Below are 14,475 nucleotides of genomic sequence, written 5' to 3'. Positions count from 1 at the left end.
CCATTCTTCCCTCCCTCCCAATTTCCCCTTATTCCCCTCCCCTATGACTGTTCCTGAGGGGGATTACCTCCCCCTCTATATGATCATAGGGTATCAAGTCTCTTCTTGGTAACCCTGCACTGTTTCTTAATGAAGTTGTCCATATCATCTTTTTTACTGTTGAGCCCTGTGATCTATTCCAAATTCACTCACTTGCTTTCATGGGCAAGCCTTTAAAGTTCTATAGTCTACGTTTGTTGCAAAAAGATAGCATGGGGCCAGGGAGATGGCTCAGCTAGGAAAGGGCTTACCATTCAAGCCTGAGTTCCATCCCAACTCCCACTTAAGAGCCCGTGTTATGGTGTATGTCTGTAAGGCCAGGGCTGGGCAGGGGGTGGGGTCAGGGACAGAGTTCAGACAGATCCCCTGAGCTCATTGGCCAGCCAGCCTAGCAATCAATAATCTCCAGGTTCCAAGAGAAACCTGCCTGGAAAAATAAGATGGAGATTAATCAGAGGCTACTCTTAAACCCTATTCTCCCTCTCCTGGCAGCTGCCATTGGCCTATAGCTCACCAATTGGGGGAGGGACTTTGTACCCACCTCCCTTCTCTAGGCTGGGGTTTTGTGTGCCTTAAGTTGACAAGGATTGTACATGCTGTCTATGAGTTCACATGCGCTGCGGCCCTATTGAGAGCAGAGGACACTAATTTCCTCCTCGTACCCTCTCTTTCTGCCCCTTCTTCCTCAGTGAGCCCCTGAGCCTTGAGAGGAAGGCCGTACATCCAAGAATAAATAGGCAGCACAAATTGGTCTTGATGGGTAGGAAAAAATGTAAAAATAAAAGGACACAAACTTGGATTGGGGAACCAGAACTAGGAGGAATTAAGGTAGGGGGTGAATATGATGAAGCATATATTTCTTAAAATTCTTAAATTATTAATAAATTGAAATTTAAAATAAAATGGAGAATAATACAGGAAGATGTATGACCTCAACCTCTGGCCTCCACATGCGTACACATCTGCACATAACCACAAGAACATGTACAAGAATTTAAATCAAAATCTATCATGTGTCTGTTATACAGAAAATGCCAAAGTCTGATTAATCACACTATTTATCCTGAATTGCCCACATGCACACCATGGAATTGGCCAGCCAGCAGACAGTGAAAGAGGCAGAAATCACACACACACACACACACACACACACACACACACACACACACACACACACACCACACCCCACATGCACTTGCAGTGCATGAAGCTGTCCTTCCTATGCAACCACCACTGGTCAGAGAAGCCTACCTACTGAAACCACCATGAGTCGGATGACTTTGGCTTGCCTTCTTACAAACTTGTATTTGGCCTCAAACATTCTTATGGATGAGAGCTGGGAGAGAGGACCCTGGGGAGACCGCTTGTGTTTATCGCTTCCGCACTGCTGAAAGGGTTTGGTTGTTATCAAACACAGCTTCCCAGGAAGCAGCATAGATAGTGTTTGGTCAAAACAATACAAGATTGTAATTACACTGTGGGAGTAGGAGTGTGCAAGGATGTTTGTGTTAGAAAGATAAGACTGAAGCTGTGTTTCAAAATACACACTACTACTTAGGAAGATTCTGATAGGAATGCTGTCAGGGAAGTTGAGCTATTACTTATGTCTTTGGTAAGGGGTGGCGTTCTGCTAGAAACCACTCCTAATGGATCCCCTGGCTCACTTGGTTTTCTGTGATGATGTGGCACAAGGGAGCTTTTTTCCCATCCCCTGCATTTTGCCTCATGTGGTTTGGACTAGGGCTCTGGAGTCTTCTAGCCTGCCCTCTCACCTTGTTCAGATGCCAGACTAAATGCCAGGAGATTTCAATGAATGTTCATAATATTCTATAGCCAGAGGGACCGTGAAACATCTATAAACACGAAGACCTATCCATTTAGAGAACCATCAATCCCAGCCAAATTCTGATATTAGAAACACAAAACAGCAAAAATAAGTCTTATTGCAGAGTATTAGAAATAAACTCAAGCCCTATCAAAGTACCAGTTTATCATTTCTAAATGACATACACCATGTCTCTTATTGTCAAAGTTCTGTAGTATTACTGAGGGTTTGTTTCTTTATTTTGTTAATTTCAAGAAAAGTTAATGGCTGTTCTTTTTCTTTCACAAGAAGCCTTATTCTCCACTTATTTTAAGGAAGTGTGTGTGTGTGTGTGTGTGTGTGTGTGTGTGTGTGTGTGTGTGTGTCACAGCATGTGCAGAAGTCAGAGGACAACTCTCAGGAATCTGTTCAAATCTTCTCTGAGACAGATTCTAGTTCCAGAAAGTAGAATTGAAGCTCATAAGCTCAAGTGTCTCTTGTCTAGAATGTGTCGATGTGGAGGGCAAGGAGAGACAGCTGTGCAAAGTGCAAACCTTAGGTACTTCTGAGCCTCTGACATTCCAGCCTGTCTGGGCTGTAGAATCTGAGACAGTATGGGGTTCCTGTCTTAGTGCAGGAGCCTGGGGAGCAGGCATGAGCTAATTCCCTCAGCATCGGCGAGCTTCCGTTCACTCCAGTTCTAGGAGGGATAATTGCTGTCTCACCAAATTCTAGAAAGACCACATTCTCAAACATACAAGTCGAAGAAAGAACTCTTCGCTATTAGTGAATTGGCCCACTATTACTTTGTCCTTACTATTTTGTCTTGACTGCAGATTTTATAGTTGAATCTGCTGTTGATAAAGAAAAGTATTGGTGATTTCTCAGCCTGGACATTTAGCCTTTCAGGAATCTGTGCAAAGTGGCGTTTAGTTAAGCTAATAGTGAAGCTTGTCTGCCATGTCAAGGCCATGTCAAGGCCATGTCAGCTCTCTCAGGTCGCTTTCCAGTTGTTAGAACAGAGCATGTGGCCAGCACTGCCTAGACAAACATCCAATCTTGAGCACCTGTAATTATTGAATTCCCATTAAGCAGCTACACTGGGAATCCTGTCATTAACCAATTTATCACACCGCGGAACCATGTAATCACAGAGTAATCTAATCTGAGTTCTTGTTAACGAAATGACTCGACTTTTATCTGTTGAGCAGAGTCCTGTTTGTGCTCATCCACTATGCCCCAGCCTGGAGCAGGCTTGCTGGGAGAGGGCCATGCAGCCTGGGACTACCTCCTCACTGTTGCCTCTGTGCTGTCCTTGTTGCAGTGTACCTGTCTGGGGATGAATATGTGTGCATCGGCCAGCCACACACTTGCTAGGTGGACGCTGGCTGTTGAGTAGCAATAGGAGGGTTTTTGTTTGTTTGGTTTTGGTTTTTTTTTTTACCCACTGCTGTCTGCTAGCAGTTCCTTGTTGGCAAAGTGCTGCACGCTGGGTCATTTGGGGTCTGAAGCAGATGGCTCACTGAGCAGGGCCGTATTATAAGGTTAAGGATCTATTTCTCTCTGGATGACTTCGAGCAAACGTTTCTGTGGTCTTAATGTCCAAGTGCCCTCTGCTAGGATACAGCTGTTCTGTCTCTGGTCTCTGAGGACAGCCAGTTGGCCACACAGAGTTCAGGGAAGCCTGCCTGGCAAAAGGGCAATAGCCGTGTTTTGGCCTTAATCTTGCCTGTGGGATGATGAGCCTTCATCCGCTTGTCTGTGTAATTTGATGGCCGTGTCACCATCTCTTTTCCTTACCTCCTTTCTTGTAGCCATATCCTTTACCTACCTGGGGTGCCTTCTCTGACTTCATAGCACGGAGTGCCATACTCCATCTTTCCTAGTCCCCACCCCAGTGACACACAATCTCTGCAACCTGACCACAAATCCTTGCCCTCCATCTTTGAGTTCCTTCTTTGCACTGCAGTAAATATGGAGGATTCTGCATTTGCTTTGGTGCTAGGAACTGGTCAGAGTTTTCTGGATAAGTGGGCATGGCATCAGAGAAAAGGCTGCACCTTATACTGACTGGGCGAGATTCATCCCAGGCCCGAATGTATAGCTATTGCCCAGGGCGTACATTATTGAGCCCCTCCAAAGCTTTCCTTTCCTTGTCTGCACCTCCATTCTCTTCCTGGCAATCTAAAACAATGCCTCCCATTAGGAATTCCCAGTGGGCAGAAGCTCTGTCTGCAAATGTTGCAAAGCCTTTGCCAACACTCTTGTAGGCCCTGGTGGCTCATGATTAAAGATGCAAAGATATTTCATTTCTTTGCTTAATCATTTTCCCTTAAAGAAGTTTAGTTGTGAGGATTTATAAAAAAAAAATCACTGTTCTAGATATTTCTTATATATGTGTGCATGCATTGATGTATGTACACATGCTCTTATACATGTGTGTATGTCTATGTGAAGGCCTAAGATCAACCTACCATTTCTCATGTGCCATCTGCCTTGTATTTTGTTTTTTGTTTGATTATTTTGTTTTGTTTTGAGACAATCTCTTACTCATCTGGAATTTGCCTATTTCCCCAGTGCTGGGATTTTAAGTATTTGCAGGATGCCTGTGTTGGTTTTGTTTTGTTTTGTTAAAATATGTGTTCTGAGGTTAGGATCAGGTCCCCAAGCTTGCAATGTAAACTTTATCAACTGAGCCATCCCTCGAACATAGTCTGTATATTTCAGATTTGCTCAGCCCATATCCAAGCATCTTTTCTTTCCTGGGCATGGGACTCAGTTTCTTCATAACGCTTTCTTCGCTGCTTCATGGGACATTGAGGTGCATGGTCCTGGAGTTCCGCTGCTCTTGCTTAGTCATTTGAAGCGCGTGCAAAACTTTGGTTCTGCCATTTATGTCCTTACCTCAGCTTAAACAAATGCCTCGGGTGAAGGGTTTTTTTTTGTTTTTTTGTTTTTCTGTTTCTCACTCTATAGCAGGAAGGAGTTAAATGCAGGTTAGTGTGGTCCTCAAGCCCTTGCTTGTTTTCTCAAGTGGCAGCTCCCACACCTTTGATTTCTCCTGCCTGCCAATGCCCTGTGGCTGAGGGAGCTTCAGATCCCTAGCCTCTGTTTTTAATTCTCTTTGAGTTAGATCACAGAGTCCCCCGATGCTAACTCTGACTCTGCACATCTGCTCCGCCACTGTGGATAGATCATCTCACCTTGGCGACCTGAACTCCCTTGGCTGTGAAGTAGTGATGGAGCGTTTTCCACTCAGAGGGCAATTCCCAGGAGCCAGGGCACTGGCAGCATGGGTGAGCTCCTTGTTTCTGAGTACAGCACCTAGTGGTAGTGAAGGTGACTGCTGCATGGACATCCAGCCACTAGCCCCATGTGAAAATACCAGCACTGTCCAGTGAAAGGTGATGGTTAGGGACTGTTCTGGGCCGTGCTCTCTTGTGTGCTAGAGGTATCTTGGAAAGGTCCTTTCTCTCTGGTCCTCTGTTTATCTACATCCTCAGCCACCTCTCTAGGTGGTAGAAGAAATAGAGCCCAAAGGAGCCATTGTTTTCCTCAGAACATTTCCCCACAGGGCGTTTAAGGGGCTCTCTCCATCTAGTGTAGCCAACACCACAGCTTTCTAAAGTCCACCCCTCTAGCTGCTTCCCTCACATGGTTGGTGACCACCATCCCTCCAAGTGGCTGTACCACAGACCTCACACATTCCTCCTTCCTGTCCACCCACTAAGTCCAGCAGCTCTCCCCGCTCCTCCCCTGACCCCAGCGCCAAGATACTCTACCACCCCATTGCAGAACCTTGGCATTTCCCCCTTGGTCTTGAAATAGCTAGGACTCTTTCTTCCTTGCGCTATGCCACCTCAGAGTTGCCGGAGTCTTCCTGACTAAAAGGGCAAACACCTTGTCCCCATAAATGGAGGTTACCTGTCTCCTTTTCCTCCAATGGGATTCCCAGAGGAGCTAAGTCTGCCCACCGCAGGTCATGCGCACCACTCTGGCGTGCCATCCTCTTCATGTCTTCTGGTGGCAGATACTTTCTCTCAAGTCCGGGAACTCACTGGGGCATACAGCACATTGACACCCTCGTTCACTGCGATCCAGCCGGTGCTGGCCTCTCAGAGCACATCCTCTTTAGTGACTTAGTCACAATAAACTGAACTTAACTGAACTAAATCCCTTCCCTCCCAAACTCACAGAGCTGCGCTACCCGGCGTGTTTTGTTTTCCATTTAATGGGTGTTCTATTTGTAGAATTCTGTTTATTGTGTATTATAAAACATGTACATAGTATGTGGTTATATTTTATAGAAACCGATATAAGGATATGGATCTCATTCCAGTGAAGTATTGGTCTTTTATCATTATTAGCTTTTTAATTTTTAGATATAGATTTACTATCCCTCCCCAGCACTATTCCATGTATTCTATACCTGTTTATAGTAGCACCATAGGGCTTCAAACACCAGAAACAGTTGCCTAACCAGTAATATTAGATTACTGAGGCCATAACGAGCTTTGCTATGACAAAGACAGTGTGATTATAGTTTTTAAAATCACCCAACTATTGTAGCTACAAATTACAATACAGAGTTATCCAAAGCCAGTTAAAGAGTGGTCTTTCTGAATATATCCTTCAGCTGTTCCCTGACCTGTGGAATATGCTTAGCTGAAGCCCCAGACTGTCCACCTCACCTGCTGCACCATGTGGTACCCAGGTCATGCCTGGGAGTCCCTAAGTGCAAGGGCAGGCTGGGACAGGGGCACAGCCCTCAAGGAGTCCTCTTCTGGCCACAGGGCCACAGAAGTAAACTCAAGTCATTCTGATAAGCCCTGCCTCTTATCACTTCCACAGGCAGGCAGACCAGAGGACTATGTGACTATTTAGGGCATCTTATGTCCTCTTCCTAGAAGCTGACAAGATCATGCATTGTAATCAGAAGGGGTTAATAATTTATTAAATGTAGCCACTCACACTGCCCATTCGATCCCCAGTGACAGGCACAGTTTTCTATGTTGGGGTATAACTGCAGTGAATTTCAGAGACTGCAGAACCTTCAGCCTGTAACGTCCACTCCAGTACCCCCCACCCCACCTCCAAGGACCAGGTTATAATCGTAGCCCTCTTCTCCCTCACTCTTATCATTTTGATGAACCTCCTCTGCTCAGACAGACTGCATCCTGGACATAGCTGGGAGTGAGTACGAACCTCCTCTATTCAGACAGACTGCGCCTTGGACACACCTGAGAGTGAGTGAAGCAGTGTGCTTCATAGTCCCAGGCTGGGCTCTGTTCATCTGGAACAAAAGCTACAACCCAGTGTCAGTCACACAGTAGTTCTTACACACAGTGATGTTAGCAATGTTAGGTTGTTCGTGGCCTCTGGGGTCTTGGGATGGTTCCATGTTCCTTCCTCTAGGAAGCTGTCTGAAGACGACTATCCAAAGAAAGTGGCTGCTGAGAGGGCCTGGGAACCGCCACACCTTGAAGTCACTGAAATCCCCTCAGAGAAGGTTTTGTAAGCCAACTCAGGAATTAGAGGCAAGTCTGAATCCTGTAGTTATGCCCTAGAAAATCCCCCCACATCGACCTAAAACTGCAGGGCATCAATTTCCTCTTAAAATTGACAAACTTCCCCCTTTGCTTTGTGCTAATTTGGACTTCAGAGAAAGGCTCCTAATTTTCACCCCTTGATTTAACCACAGGTGAGGGCGGTGGCTGCTCTGGGCTCTTCTGCCCTGAATAAGATTCAAGTCATTGCTTCACCAACAGTATGTGGGGATGTGAGCAGTTTTCAGCCTGAGTGCCATTGTTAGTTTCACAGTGCCTCCAGAAGGGAGGCAAGGGGATGCTGAAGGTTTTTAAAACTCTTTACATATTAGGGGAAAGGGGGTAGTGTATTTTTAGATTCTAAAGGAATACTGAGAGAAACTGGATTATTAGCTTTGGGAATTTTCAAGGAGAATTTTTGAGGCCTGTCAAAGCTATTCTTTCCCCCTGACTTAATTTATTTTATTAAAAAAAAAAATGTTTCCTTTATACCGGAATAACACAGTGTGAGGCATTGTTCAAGGATTCGGTTCTGTCACCGTCCCCCGTCCCCACTTACAGAGTGTGAATTAGGACACCACAATATATGTTAGATGCAAGGTGGATTTCCTCCACCTCAGCTCCTGCTGCTAAAGAACTCAATATGCACAAGTGTAGTAATTGAAGCGGCGCTGGAAAGCGTATTCCCACTAAGAGATAATCGTTGGATGGCACAGGCTGCAGGGACACTGCTGCTCCAAGTGGCTTTGGATAGCCTCAGATGGGCACTGGCTCTGCATACAAATGCAATTACCTCTCTACAATAAGACTTCATTAGCCATGTTGCTGCCCTGCTCCCTCACCTCGACCAGCTCTTTCTGCACAACACTAGGGAACCAGTGAAGATTCCTCCTTGGATGTGTATCTGGATGTCTTTGCAACTGTTGTGTTTCGAGTGCTCAGTCGTGTGCAGTAAATTAAGTCGGGATGATATAAGAAAATGCAGTCATGGTCTCTCTCTGTATTCCTTACCCTACCTAATTATTTGAGGGTGTTGTCCTCGTCTTTCCTGAAATCTGACTATCATTTTGGATAAGAATGGGTATCCTCCAGGCGCTTCCTACTTGAGACTCTTGTACTGGGGAGTCTTCAGTTGCTACCATGGAGATGCTCTGCGACCTGCCTGTTCCTAACTCTCCAGCAGAGGGAGCTCTAGAAAACACAGCTAAGCCACCTTCACCACCCCACTCCTACCTGCCATGACCTGGCATCCCTCCATGGGACTCTGTCTCCCCCATATCTGTTCCCTGTCTGATGATGAAAGTATGATACCGTATAGGACAACTCACAAGTTCCCCTCAGAAGATCAAACAAAGTCTGAGTAGGCCAGGGCTTTCCCTGCCTTCCTGGTACCCTGCCCACTCAGTGTCACCTGAGGCCACTTTTATGGTGGCCTTGATAGTATAGAAATGAAGCAGGGGTGGGCAGCATCTTCCGAAGTCTATTCTAACCCTGCTCAAGAACTTCCTCCTTGGAAACAATACTCCTTAATTAATCTGAGTCAACGTTATTATTATCTTTTACATCTCAGTGCTATCCCCCAAAGCCTTTGAATCAAGCCTGGCTCACTGTTATTTTCATTAAAACATACACATTAGAATTCGCCCCCTTCCCCCCGCTCCGTTATAACACTGTTATTCTATGAATTAACTAGAGGGAAGGGGTGGATTTGCTGATGGTCTCTTTTATTGTTTCCTTTGAAACCCAGTCTGAACACAAGGTGAATCACTGGAGGTGACATCAGATTAGCCTGACAACAGAGTTACCCACATAGGCTGGAGACAAAGACTTCACCCTTCATCCTTAAAGCATTTCTAATCTCATTAAAGTATATATTGACAGGAAGAAGGTATGATAAAGCAGAAAAGTTTTACAGAAAGGAAAGTCCAACTCGACTCTTTTAATCTTCTTTCATGCAGAACCTCCCCTTCATTTCAATATATCACTTGGTCGAGATCACAGTCAAAGGGGTGTCATCTTAGGGGGAAATGTGATCATGTCAGCTGTCTCTAATTTTCTAGTTGTGATGAGATAGAACCTTCTGGCACTTGGCATTTCAGTGAGCTAGTGAGCAGTGGGAACGGCCACGGTTATGGCCTAGATCTGCACATCCATTTGCCAACGGAGGGACAGAACTTTTTATGGTTAGGTGTGATTTAGTTTATGACTGTCCCCACATTCACACCCCACCCCATAACCCTGTGCACTTGCCCTGGCTGAGGCCCCAGGCCCTTTCTTGTTTTGTATTTGTAAATAGCCAGCTTCTCCTCTTTTCAGAGCTGGAAAGGATCCTTTGTAATCCTGCAGGACTTGAGAGGTGAATGGATACCCACTCACAAGAATAAGAAGTAGCTGAGCCCTGGTCCTCAGGCACCCTGACCTGAGAGGCTGGCTCTGACACTCTAACGCTTCCAACTTTTGCCTGGTACTACTTCCACATGAAGCCTTTATCTCCTGAAAGTTCTTCAAGACCTTTTGTCCTTTAGGCATTTTTTTTTCAAGCCCTGTATATTTCCATGGAAAAATCCTACTTCGTAGGGAGATATATACTGCTGCCCATGACAATGGCATACATGTACTACAGAACTGTATCCATCCCAAAGCCAGGGAGACTGGTCTTGAACTCAGCATCCCTCCTGCCTGCCTCAGCCAATCCCTACTAGAAGCGGTGGTTTTCTGCTTTGTGGAGACTACAGCTGGGTTCGAAGTGTATAAATGCGAGACAGACGGGGTCATGTTCATTGCCCTGTAGGGCTGGCTCTCTGTGTGCCAACAAGCAGATAGGACAAATTGCAATTTGGGATCATTGGCAGCTTTCATGGCTCCTCATGTATTTCAGCTCCTAAGATAACCATAGCCATGTAGCATTTACATTTCCTCCCAATTTGCAATGTGCTTTAATCTTCCCCAACCCCAGACATGCTCCTAGCGGGGGGGAGGCTGAAATGTTGAAAAGTTGAGAACCTGAGGTCTTCAACTCAAGAATAAGGTCCCTTCTCCTTGGTGCCAAAACCAAGCTTTGGACAGTCTCTGCAAAGACTCTGACCTTGAGTTATGCTTTCCCCCTCTGCTCAGATTGTTGTCATAGAGACAGACATCTCCCAGGGTTTATCAGTTTTTTGGACCCCTCATTGCTCTTCCTTGGGTGATGTTGCTGACACCTACTCAAGGCCATTGCTATTGAATGGATAGTTCTCGTGTTCTCTCTCTCCCTCCCTCCCCCCTCTCCCCCCCCCTTTTTGTTGTTCTGCAACTAAATGCTTGCCAAAGAATATGTCGTTTGTTCTTGGACTTGTTTATATCCTTTATATTCATAATTAATATGGTATGTCCTGAATATTGTGGAAACAAGTAAATATTCTTGCCTTTGGAATGAGGGGTGATGTCAAATAAAATGCATGAAAAGACTAGGGCCAGCCCAAGCATATACCCAAGCTTCTCTGCAGTCTGGTTCTGTCACATGGCATAGCTCCATTTCCAAAGAAAGAACGCAGCCATTACCACTGGAGGATAACATGAACGTCTTGGTGGAGATATCTACATTTAGAGGAAATGCTCAGGCCTCACCGCAAAAGACCGACACCTTAAATCACATGGGTGCGGTATTTCAATGTTTGTAATTTAAATCGAATAACATACATATGCCAGGTAGATAAGAGTTGCCGTGGTTTCCCCCAAGGCGGTGGGCGTTCAGCTAACGGGTGTGGATATACTGTTCCCTGTTCCAGTGAACCTCAAGAAATGTTTGTGCCATTTCAGACACCATGACAGTAACTGTTGTGTTTGATTTCTAGTGAAGAATGACAGAATCTGGGTGTAGTGGTACACACCCTTAATTCTAGCACTTAGAAGGCAGAGACTAGTGGGTTCCCGTTAGTTCAAGGCCAGCATGGTCTATATCATGAGTTCCAGGACAGCTAGGACTACATAGTTGTGAGACCCTGTCTGAAAGCCACACTAAACAAGGGATGACAGGAACATTGAGGGGAAACTTGGATGAGCTTTATGTGTTCTACTTGATAGCAACCAGATGCCTTACGGAACACTAGTTAAAAGACTCAATGAAATAGGGACTTGAGGGGCTATGGAAAGTCCAGCTAGACTGTTAACTTTCAGAATGTTCCAGAACTTGCTTACTAAGACAAAGTATCTTCTGCTTGCAATGTGTCTTTGGAGTTGAAATGTGTGTTTTGTCTTGTTTTTCATATTGCTCTGAATGGAATAATTTCCAACTACTTTTCTGGAAGAGAGAGACAAAACTCTACTCCTCCTCCTCTTCCAACCCCATCCTCTGTGAATTCTCCTTCATTGTTTGAGATGCGATGGAGAGTCTGTGAGGCATTAAAAAGCCTCTTTTCTATCTTGTTTATGAAGGTCTCCGAGGGTTGACTCACGCCTACTGGTTTTTGCATTAGAACCAGAAGGATCGTCATGCCTCTGCTTTTCTGCTTCATGAATCTTCCTGAGGTTCTGGCATATTCTTCTAGTGCCTGGACATTCACTGGTCTTTTGGATCAGAGACCATTGGTTAATGTCTTTGCATTCATGCAGAATGCTAGCTGAGCCAATTCAATCTCCACTCTAGGCTAATTCCCCCCAAAGAAGAATTTTTATCCTTCTCTGACTCATTAAATCACTTTTAATATCATTTTTAATGTAAGTCACCCCTGGATTTAGAGCTAAATTTATTTAAATTATTTTCAGTTATGTTGGACAGTGTCCTAATAAATTCTCTTTTCAATCACCCACAAAATGTTACGTAGTTTTAGGCTGGACATGCTCATCCCATGAACTTTCTCTAGAAACCTTTTCCATTTCAGTCTTGTCACATTAGGAGACTGAAGGACCTCTTGCCCTGGAAGTGTGCTAACCCCAGGGAGGAACTGCCTAACACGCACTTGGAGGCCATAGTTTTATTCATATCATCAGTTAAAAACGGGATATCCTGCTTAGAGCCCATCACTGCTGATTCAGAGTTCATGTCCACAGTGTGGATGTAGTGCCACGTTCCCAGCAGGCATGCTCATTGGAAAGGGATCCCCTCTGAATTGGAACATAGACCTTTGTGTCATGCTTGAGTCTTACCTTCACATTGACAGCATCCAAGAACAAATAGAGAGCATCATGCCCTGGCCAGGGTTGCTGGGGGCTTCCTAGCTCTTTGCCTTTTGCCTATGCCTTTTCCTTGTGCCTCTTACAAAGCCATGGTGTAGGATATATTCAACATGGTGGCCTCTTCAACGCCAGCTCTACTGATGCTATGGACCCGATGACTTTATTGTCATGGGCTTGGCTTACCTATGCATTACAGGACATCAGCAGCATCCCTAGCTTTCTTCCTGTCCACCAGACTGTGGTTAAGCATGTCCAGCCATGACTAGTGAGTCCCTTCTGACTCGGCCCATCATTCTGTAGGCTGCAGAACCATTAGGGCCATTCAGTGTCTACATCTTGCTTTGGTTTCCTCTGCTAGCTCCCAATGAAATTTCTATGCTACCCAGCTCTGCTTTTAAAGATCCGAGGTCCTACCTGGGATGCTCAGCTTGGGTTATTACAGCCATGTCTGTGCTCACCTCAGCCCAGGAGCTCACGAGTATGAGACTGAGTGGTTTGGAGTGTTCCTACACTGGCCAGGTTCCACCTCTTCATGTAGTGGTGGTGACATTTTGTTCACTTTTACTTTTTAGGGGGGAACAAGGAGGGTCTTCTCTGTATTTTTAAGCATCTATAAGTTCTTAGTTACTACTGTTTTTGATCACTTTAAAGCTTACTAAAATGATTTATCCAAAAGAAGATACACACATAAACATCAGAAAATACAAATCAGATAAACCACCCTGAGACACTGCCTCAATTTATAAAGACAACACCGTTGTTAAGTGTTGACCAGGATGTAGGAAAAAGAGGATACTGTTGGTGAGAATGTGTGTGACCACCACCACTATGGAGATGCTGCTGGTGAGATGTGTGTGTCCACCACCACTATGGAGATGCTGTTGGTGAGAATGTGTGTGGTCACACCGCTATGGAGATGCTGTTGGTGGGAATGTGCGTGATAACACCGCTATGGAAATGCTGTTGGTGGGAATGTGCGTGATCACACCGCTATGGAAATGCTGTTGGTGGGAATGTGTATGACCACCACCGTTATGGAGACACTGTTGGTGAGATGTGTGTGCCCACCACCGCTATGGAGATGCTGTTGGTGAGATGTGTGTGCTCAACACCGCTGTGGAGATGCTGTTGGTGGGAATGTGGGTGACCACCACCTCTATGGAGACACTGTTGGTGAGATGTGTGTGCCCACCACCGCTATGGAGATGCTGTTGGTGAGATGTGTGTGCTCAACACCGCTGTGGAGATGCTGTTGGTGGGAATGTGGGTGACCACCACCTCTATGGAGACACTGTTGGTGAGATGTGTGTGCTCACCACCTCTATGGAGACACTGTTGGTGAGATGTGTGTGCTCACCACTGCTATGGAGATGCTGTTGGTGGGAATGTATACGACCACAGCCATGATGAAGATGTTGTATGTAGGATTGTATGAGACTACAACCGTGATGAAGACACTGTTGGTGGGAACGTGTGTGATCACACCGCTATGGAGAGCCCTGCGAAGTGTTCTCAGGACGCCAGAACTGCCATCATAAGGGTTACACCATAACTCTTGGGTACACACCCAATACAAGTGACATCAGTGTATCTCGGAGACATCTATACTCATCACTGCAGCACAGTTCACACCAGCCAATACATGGGATCCTTCTCAGCCCTTGCCTTCAGTCTTTATGTTTAAAAATGAACTAAATCATAACACCTGTCACTGTGGCCACAGATGATAAAAATTTCACCCCACCACCGTGAGGAACAAGAGAGAAATTTCTGAAAGTTTTGACATGCCCTAAAATCTTAAAATTACTGTCAGTGACCTAAAATATAACTTTTGTCTATTGAAGCTTTCTGATCTATTCTAACGGGTTGCAATCATTACAAAAGCAAAGCACATGACAAACAGTTGTAGTTTCCTGAGAGCAGATCCTGCCA

General features: G+C 45.3%; 2 protein-coding genes across 4 annotated transcripts in view; one reads left to right on the top strand and one right to left on the bottom strand.

Annotated features, from left to right (window-relative positions):
- The window catches only part of DOCK1 (dedicator of cytokinesis 1), a 502,641-nt gene that overhangs the window by 216,416 nt on the left and 271,750 nt on the right, over nt 1-14,475 (top strand). The gene's annotated exons all lie outside the window — the stretch shown is intronic.
- Nucleotides 1-14,475, bottom strand: part of INSYN2A (inhibitory synaptic factor 2A) — a 61,452-nt gene that overhangs the window by 5,416 nt on the left and 41,561 nt on the right. The gene's annotated exons all lie outside the window — the stretch shown is intronic.

This window comes from Acomys minous, assembly GCF_964271855.1.
Source record: "Acomys minous genome assembly, chromosome: 2".
NCBI classification, from domain to species: domain Eukaryota; kingdom Metazoa; phylum Chordata; class Mammalia; order Rodentia; family Muridae; genus Acomys; species Acomys minous.
Note: the sequence above shows the minus strand (reverse complement) of the source record. Positions and strands in the feature narration are given on the sequence as shown.